We start from the raw sequence: 9,620 nt of genomic DNA, 5'->3' as shown, positions 1-9,620 counted from the left end.
TTTTTTTTTTGTTTTTTTTTTTTTTTTTTTTGATTCAGCTCATTCTCTCTCACCTTGCCAATACCCAGGCTGAACAAGCACTGCTCCTACATGTGCTCTCTGGGCATCTGTTCCCTTTTTCTTGCAAAAAATTCCTTCTTCCTATTTTATGGCTGTGACTCCCAAATTTCCTTTTTTCTATTTTTGTCCTTGGGGAAAATTTTGTTCCTTAGTGCGTCTCTCTGGAAACAACCAAGAGAATTAGCTTCTTGCAGGCTGGTGTCTTTAATGTACCTGTTGGGCAATCAGAATATGGTCATTAAGACTTGGTACTCTCTGTTGTTTCTTGTTTGGTGGTTACTTACTTGGGGCCTTTACTTTTCCTCGAAGGTGAATAAATGCACGTCTTTCATGGCACAGCAGTTCTCGCTGGAACAGCTTCAGAATGTGGGCCATAATGATTGTGCTGCAGATGACTGAATACCCCAGATAATTGTCAAAAGCACATCAAACTCCTCATTTTGCCCTGCTGCGGTGGGCAGCCTGCACAAACCGCTCTCTGGAGGCGTTAAGACCTTTTGGTGTCAGTTGCTTGCCCTAAGTGGTTGAGGCTCAATCCTGCTCTGTGAATGCCCCTGTTGTATTCAGTGCTAACAAAGCAGGGATAAGTTTGTTGCCATGGTCTTAGAGATGTCCTCCTGCTGAGCCGTTGTTACACTGAGCTTCCTGGAAGTGCTGGAGATGCCTTGGAATGCTCTTCTTCCATCAGTTAAGCAGACAAGCAGCTAACTACTACTGACCTTCGAAATCCAACTGTGTCCAGCCTGGCTGCAGTGGCCTCAGTCTGCCCTGGTAATGGGTTAGTTCTGCTCTGAACAGGATTTCCAAAAATGGCAACAAGGGGCTGTGCCTGCAGAACTGAGCTTTCCATGAGGTCTTTGCAATCGTAGCTGCTGCCGCCGGCATGCAAGTCGCAGGCAAATGGTCAGCTGCTGCGTGGGGTCTCCAACCACAGATCCTCTTGGATACAGGACTGCTGAGATCACTCTGGCCCTAAGTCAGATATGTGGGGAGGAAAGCGACTCACTGTCCTGGCTGGATGTTCCAAACAGGCATTTCCCTCAAACAGGTTGTACCTACAGAGTTTGCATCCATTCACTGCGCTGCAATCATCTACGTTGTTGCTGTAAAGCACTTTGAGATGCCCAGCTTCTGAAAGGTGCTCTTAGGAGAGAGGCTCCAAGCTGTAAGTTTCTGTAAATGCCTCATTTGGTGTATCAAATGTAGTGGTATAATATATTGGATTGCAATTCCCAATGAAAAATAACAATGGCATGTGAAACTAACTGCTGTTGTGATTTCAACTCAGTGTTGACAGAAGAAGAATAGTCCTTAAGGAGCTGCTGCCATCTCTTAGAAAATGAGTACTGGTAGCAATTCTGCTGAAATGTATAGATTTTCTTTCCTCTTCTTTCCTTTATTTTTTGTTAAGCCTAACAAACCAATGGCAATTGCGTGGAAACTAGGTCTTCTTGCTTAGGCATTCATCTCTTCCTGCTGCACGTTTCCCACCTGGAGCTCTAATCCTCTCTTTGTGATCTAATCAATTCCTCAGAACCGGTTGCATATCACCGTGCTAAAGTTTCACATGGGGAAATGAACTGCACAAATGAATGAACTCTGAAGAACCAAATACTTTATTTTCATGCAAATACTGTCGGTGATAATAAACGAGGAGAGGTAAATGCAAAACTGTCGAAGATAGCTGTGTGCTTAACGTCTAAATAGAGAGTTTTATCATCCTAGATGTCAGCTGGTTTTACAGAGACACACAATGTGGATGTACATACATTTTTTTTTCTTTTTTGATATTAAATGAATCTACTCTGCTAGGACTTCAGAGCCAAATGAAATACATGAAGATTGAGGTCTTACTTCTGAGTCATGTTCCAAAATTGAGTGTTTTTAGAGAATATGGTTTTTCTAAGCAGGTGCTATTTTTGGCTTTGCTTACTGGTTTTCTTCCCAGTCCCTTCTGTGATGATTTCTTATGTTCTATGAATTCTGATTTTTAACTAATCCTTGTTCTTCTTTTGTGACTAAAAGAAGCAACAAATTGAATTGGCAGCTGGGAGCCAATCACAGATGCGATACATTCATTACCAAAGACCGTGTTATTGGTCTACAAAGACTGTGGCTCTGCCTTTCAGTGGATTAGATCACAAAACACTGCTGATTGATAGAACCCGTGTCCAGAAATCTCTCTGGGAATGAACAACGGGTTCTGAAATCTGTCAGATACTTAGGGAGCGTTGTGCAGTGTGACTTGCCACGTCAAGCAAACTAACAGTACTACAGATGTACCTTCATATAAGACTGCCTATATGAAGTAAGTATTGATGCACTACAGCAAAATCAGAATTATTCAGGCTTTAATATATTGTAGATCAATGTGTGAGATGTAGCTTTAAGAATAAAAGTCACTTCTTACAAAATATGCTTATTATTGGCAGCCAGAAGTCTGAGTTTTTGCTCTGAGTCAGTACTCTTTGGCCGTAATATCTCATCTCTGCCATCCTGGATTCTTCTTGCTATTTCTGTAAAAGTCGGAAGATCTATGAATTTTAATGAGAAGTAATATCTCCTGTTTTGAGCTGAGCCCAATGATGGAGATGTCGGAGAGCCATCTTCCTTTTGTAGCTGGCTTTAGGCAGCAAGTCACCTTGCTGTGTAACTCCTGCATTCAGAGCAATGTCACCTTCATCACTGCAGCAGGCAATGGGCTTTTCTTGCAGCAGGTTTTAGGGTAGGAGGCTGGGCTTGATGTATCCAGAGGGTAAACCGGGGGAAGCACAGAGGGGCTCGTACGAAACAGTAGTCCTCTTAGCAAGGCATTTGGGAAAACAGGTCTGCAGGAGAGAGTTCATGTGAAACCTAGTCCAACTGAGAGGAGAAGCAGCTGTAGAATATGAAAATGCTGACTACCAAGTTGGCAAGACAATAAGCAGGAGGCGTAAAAGAGTGGCTGCTGTGATCCCAGAGTGCACCACAGGGAAGCTGAATCTCTGCTTGCAAAAGCAAGGTCTGAGATGTGTTTTCTGTTGTAGGGAGATGAATTTGAAATAGCCCTGAGGGCTAAAGATTGCCTGTGTGCTTTGGCCGAGTTGTCTTCTAGCCCAGCAGAACTCCCGCTATCAACAGAGACCTACACACGGAACTTAGGCCTTTTCTTAAATATTTTCTTGATGCTCCTCTGACATTGCAAGAGCTTGAGTGTTTACTCAGGACTCAACAGAGACAGGGACAAGGCTGGCTTTCCCAAATCTCTTTAGTGCTCACCTATGAGTGTGGTACACATGTAGATCCTACCACCTGGTTGAAAAAGATGAAACTCGTGGCAACACCTTTCAAGGTGGAGTGATAGGTTCCAACTTATTCTGCAGTTTACCAGCGTGCCCATGAACGCTCAGTCTGCGTGGAGGTGGTGCAGGGATAATGTCTTCAGTTGACTACATTTGCCTACCAGGCCTTGTTTTCAGTAGCTTATAGCTTTGCTAAACTTTAACTGCTTGGGCTGACATTTTCCAAGCATGATGTCCACGTTGGGCACGTTGGGGGAAAGTTTAATTATAATTTGCTTTAAAAAAGTTCATCCTTGTTTTGCCTGAGCTTAAAAATATTCTTGGAGATGGTCTGACGAGAAGCAGTGGTTATCATACATAGTTAGCTGCGCCGCAGTATAGGCCTAGGTTGTTAACAGTGATACGGTTTTGACAGTTGACAGCTAAATAATAAAGAGTAATTTTTTACAGGAGGAAGCAATTTTAGTGAAAAGCCCCCAGTCATTCTTTTTGGTTTTGTCTTGGAAAAACAACATTATACTGTGGTTCTTTTTAGTTGGGTACTGTCTTTTACCTGTCTCTGTGTGAGGCCATTTTTTGTTGGCCATTCCCTCAGCTTTATTGAAAAAGATGATATAGGACTGCTCACCTACATGTCTTCCCACTTTCTGACCAGCAAACTCATTTTGCTTCCTCCCAAAACAAATCTGTTCTTTTGATGCTACGTTCCATTCAGCTCCTGACCCCCTGATTAATTCCGTCTCAGCTCATGCATTCTTCTCCCATTTGTCACAACTTCAGGTCACTAAATCAAGATTCTTAGAAAACACCAGAATAAAAATTGCCCATGAATTGCCATTCGCTTGTGTCATGTGTTTGTGAAGATACATTATCAGATCCTGCTTTCTACACAAACTCTGTTTCCATCCATGGTAGATGATGGATGAACTAGGACTCTGCAGTCCTGAGATGGCGGCTGTTAGGTGAAGAGTTTGGAGGCCATGTAGTGAGCCCAACAGATGAATACAGGTAGGAGAAATCATGGTCACATGGTTAAGGCAAGTGAACTGAAATTGAAGATTGGATTTTATTTCACCCTTTATGAGAGTTGCTATTACAAAGCTAGGCGACTCAAATAAATGGCATTCTTCCCAACTACTGTCCACGTGGTCCCCATTTTCTGTGTGTCCAGTTTCAGTCATCCATGCACTAATTTGTAGAAATACTGCCCACTGTGGCTAGAGCCAAGGTGACTGGGAGCTGTTGTCTGAGGAAGGAAAGTGCTAAGCACTCTGAAAGTTTTGGTTCTAAGCTTCTTTAATTGAGGACCCAAAATACTCTGCCATGTTTGCAAACATTGGCTTTTATCTCTGTTCCTCAGCAGGGAGCTGTGAAGATAAATTAATTGATGTTTGTAAAAAAAAAAAAAAAACAACCCTCAGACACTACAATGAGAACACCACTATAGAAAAGCCCATGAGGAAATTAATCATTCTGTATTCAATGCAAGATCTGGATGCTCTGCAGTAAATAGTACATGTACCACACATTGGATGATAAGGATAGGAGAAAATTTGAATAGCGTTCATTAAGTGAGCAACATCCATCCTTTGCACTGAAAAAAGCAGGAGACCCATGGAAACAAAAATCATGTAATTAAAGATTGTATCGTAATGTGTTTGCACAAGGGGTGAATTAATGTTGCATGGGTGATCTTAAATCTGGCATTCACTACCTTGCTTAACTTTGCAATCCAAATGTGTTTTTTTTATTAGAGACAGCAAAACAAATCCCTTTGAGGAGTTGGCAGGGGGGAGGGCTGAAGGCGTCCAGGTAGGTGCTGGTGTGTGTGGCTGGGTACTAGTGTGTGCGCAGCTAAACACCAGTGTGTACACAGCTGCCCGCCTAACCTGTGTGTCTCTCCATCTGTGTGTACGGCTAGCTCGTGTTTATGCAGCTGGCTGATGTTTCCCTCTGAAAATGCCTTTCTCTATTTAAAAAAAAAAAAAAATGTAGAAGGAGCATTAACAACTGATTTAGATGCCCGGGTTTTAGATGACAAACTTTTATATGGTGTTTTGTGGCCCAAATCTTCCTTTATAGAGCCTCTGCTTGGTTCTGAGTCACCTGAACACCCCAAGATGTGCTTGACTGATGGGTCAAGCGTTAGTGGGAGTTACCGTAAGGTGCTTCTATGGGATAGGCAGCATCTTTTACGTCTGTGTTAGCAGAAGAGCTGGCATGCTGAGGATTCACCCACAGCAGTATCCAAGGTGCATTGGAACGATAAAAAATATTAGTAGGTATAATTTGTTATATCTGTGTTTGGTTTGATTACTGTCTTGTGTTTGAAATCCTGTAATTAGAGCAGCAAACTGCCTCCAGAGCCAGTGCTGCTCCGTGTAATGCAACACTAGCACGAGTTCCTTTGGCTTCAGTAGGTGGCTCATTACAAAGAACGAAGGCTGGAGCCCACGTAAATTAAACATCACCTCTTGGGAAATGAAGATCACAAAGAGAGCAGGGAAATACTGAGGATCATACTCTCCCTGTTGAATAACCGAGTTAGCGGTACAGATCCCTCGGAATGGGAAGCACATTGGCTTGCTCAATCCCCTCCCCCACTAGATGGCACTGAACTCTTTTTCTTTAAAAAAAAAAAAAAAAAAAAAAAAAAAAAAAAAAAAAAAAAAAAAAAAAAAAAAAAAAAAAAAAAAGAGGAGGAAGAAGAGAAATATGGTGGAGGTCATTTTGATGTAAAAAAAACCCAAAAACAACGAACCCGAAGAAAAGTAAATTGCAATTGTTTGTCCATTAACTCTGCCCTTTCCCCCTTCTAACCCAGCACCCCGCCTGCGGGTACCTTGGTACAGGCGCTCTCTTTGCTTTTGTGTCTGAAGCCGCCTCGGAAGGCAGTGGGCGATGGCAGCTGGAGGATGCTAAGGAAAGTGGAAACAATCCTGGGAGGGAGTGGAGAGGAGCCTGGCCCTATCTGTAAGATACGGTCGGTGGGGAGGTCTAGCAGGCAGCGCACAGGGCTTGTCACAAGGAATTTGCTCTGGACAGACTTGCCGGGCTCCGCTTCTCTGTCCCGTGCCTTCAGACATTTTTCCTGTGCACCCATGTGCTTTAGCTTTCCCTCTGGATCACTGAAATCGTCACCTGCAGAAAGGAAAGCCTCCGCTTTTGATCCTTTACTAAAACTGCATTTTCACTCCCCAATTCATTTAAGACCCATGAATTACCTGCCTTTGTCAAGATGCCCTTAATTCACTGGAGGGAGCGGTTTCCATGTAGCGTGCCCAAGTGTGCGTGGAGTTTTGGTTTTGTCTTTTTTTTTTTTTTTTTTTTTTTAATGCCTTTCTCCCAGCTTACATTCATCTGAAGATCGACAAGGATTGTTTTTTTTCCCCCTGTGGCGAGGCGGGGGTGGGGTGGGAGGAAGGGAATTTAATAATGATCTGTTTGCGCTAAGAAGGGGCTGCCTATAATAATCCCGGGAAGAGTCAGAGGAAAGGTTCCTAATGCCTGCAGCAAGCAATATTCTGCCCCTCCTGAAAAGAAGAGGGTAATGATGATGAGGGAGAGAAATGTTTAATTCTAAGAGTTAAAGTGGAGCTCGTCTGCAATCCAACACTTTCTCCTACATTTATATATTTAAGGTGACTTGCAGGAGGGTATAGATTGCCATCTGATAAAGCTACAAATGCAAGCAAAAAAAAAAAAAATGCATAGAAACTGCCACTGAAATGCCTTTTCAGAGAAAAAGATAAAACCTGGAACTGCATGCCAATTTTTGGCTTTCAGACCCGTGTTTAAGAACGAGAAGAGGGAACAAGTCCGGCTTCTCCAGGTACAAAAGTCCCCCTGCCCCAGAATTTCTTATTGCCTTGGAGTATGATGGAAAAACCTGGCACCTACCTGGGTCCAACCAAATCCTGGCTCTTTGGACTGTAATCCTAATGTTTAACGAGAAAGGAGACATAGGTATGATTACACTATATGATTTTCCTGTCCCCTAATGTATCTTTGGCCAATATCATGAGAAAAACAGCTCTAGTAGCTGCATCCTCCATTTTGCTCGTACCCCCAGTCTTCCAGTTCTGTCTAAACTGGAAGTGCAGACAGAAGACAGTTTTGTCTTCCAGTTCAATCTAAATAATAGAAAATAAATGTAGCAGACTCTTGTGCTTATATCGAAAATCCAACAATCCTACCAGACAAAACCCACGTTTGGTAAAACCAGGCTTGTTCCCTGTTCTCATCCTTCAGCCTGGGACTTGATGGTAAAAACTGACAAAGAAATCCAGGGGCACTCTCACCTCTGTGTGGGTCTGATAAAAGAACCTTGTTCGCCATCTCCTTACAGGAGCCCACAGCTTTTCGACCACAAACCTCTAAATTTTATCTCCAAAGAGACAACCAGTATGGCTGCTCCATGCCCACTATAAAATGTAATTATTTTTATGTACTGACATGAGGTTGCTTGAAAAATCCAGTTACAGAAGTGGATCCACCTGTGCTTAACTGTTTTTAAAAAGCCTTAGATCCTTGAATATTTGCCTTTATTATGAACAACAAAGGCAAGTTACTGCTGAAAAAATTTAAACCACTGCCTTGTTTCAATAAAACAATTAACGTTACCTGGAGCTTTCCAGATACGGTTACTATTCATAACATACCGTTGAAATTTTGCAACAGACCCGTTTCAGAGGATATGGATGATCACAATGTCTATGGTTTGGATGATCAACTTTCCTTTGCGAGTTTCTTAATCACACGAGGGGGTTAGGCAATACAGTACATTTCAAACGAAACATGGTTTAATGGGAAAGATGCCCTTCCATAGCTGAAAATCCCAGCTGACTTGGGACCTGGTTTTGCCAGGTAAAATGGAAGGAGACATCTTGCCTTTTTTGATGACGCAGTTTGGTTTGGGGGCAAAACCTGGTAGGATCCTGCTGTGTTGGTTTTTTTTTTCTGGTGCGATTGTGTTCCACAAGAAAATCCAGGTATGTATTTCTGATACACAAAGAGCTACTATGTCCCCCCTGTCTGCTCTCCCCAACTGGAGCAAGTTACAGTTCGTGTGGCTGGGGTTAAAAGCCAGCAGAACCCCAGTACTCCCCTCTTGGGGCCAAGGGCTATCACCAACCCAGGGGCTCCAATAAAGCCTGTGCCTATTTTCCATTGGGATGATGCAGCTTAGGCTTCAGGGGCCAAAAGCTGGGAGGATCCAGCATGGATGTAGATCTTTGCGACACTCGTCTGTGGAGAGGCAGCAGGCTGTGGACTTTTTGGTGCAGTAGGAGCGACCGCATGGTTTGCTATTCGTGCTGTGAAGTCACCGGTGTGTGGGAGCCAAATGTTGGATGGGGCTAACTAGGTCCCTCTGCCAGCTCCAGGATGCTGTGGTACTGGCAGATGGGCATGTGCCAGGATCCAGAGCTTTTTTGATGCGAGGGAAATGGCCGTGCTTATTTCCTCTTCAAACAGTACAGTTCAGAGCCTGGAGGCCTCGGTTTTCTGGATCACACAGAAAGTCTTGAATCCAGGTTTTTTCCAAGCTCACGCTCTGTGTGACGTAGTAGGTTGGGATTTTTTGGTGCAGTAAGAAACAGCTCCGCTTGTCTTGGATTTGGTTGACACAATGTAAGGGCTTGTGACCAAGAATGAGCAGGATCCTGTTAAATCCAGGTTTTACATTTTCCCCTCTTAAGAAAGTAAGGCTTCGACATTTCCTGCCTGGGAAGTGGTGCAGTTTATCTTTAAGGAGGCCAGAGAAATAAGAAATGAGTCTCACGTTGCATGGGTGACATCACTGGCTTTTGGCTCAGAGCTCTGTATTCTCTGTCTGTAGGCTTTAGCCAAGGCTGCAGGGCTCGGTGTTTGAACAAGGAAAGATTCCCAGGTGTACAGAAGATTGGCTTCGCTCTTATTTGGGTTAAAAACGGTGAAATGAGATTTCTAAAGCTTGGGGACTCCAGCTCGCCTTCTCTTGCGCTTGATCGCTACAAGATGGGTGAGTTATTCCCATTAGAGAGAAAGGGAGTGGAAATTTAAGGAGAGAGAAAAAAAATATGTCTGAATATATAACTGCCGATGCCGGGGATACGCTTCGTATGAAGCTGCTGAGCTAAAAAAATCTCAGCTCCGCCGTGGAGATCGGGCCATATGGCAGAGAAATGGTGCAGACCGAAAGCTGTTGACAACAGTTAGGGGCTGTTTTCCTTCTCCCCGTGTAAGGTGTGTGTGGCTTTTTTTTCCTTTTTTTTTTTTTTTTTCCCGCCCCCTCCTCCT

The sequence above is a fragment of the Egretta garzetta genome, unplaced genomic scaffold (assembly GCF_000687185.1).
Source record: "Egretta garzetta isolate BGI_Z169 unplaced genomic scaffold, ASM68718v1 scaffold321, whole genome shotgun sequence".
Classification (NCBI taxonomy): domain Eukaryota; kingdom Metazoa; phylum Chordata; class Aves; order Pelecaniformes; family Ardeidae; genus Egretta; species Egretta garzetta.
This window is presented reverse-complemented; position numbering follows the sequence as displayed.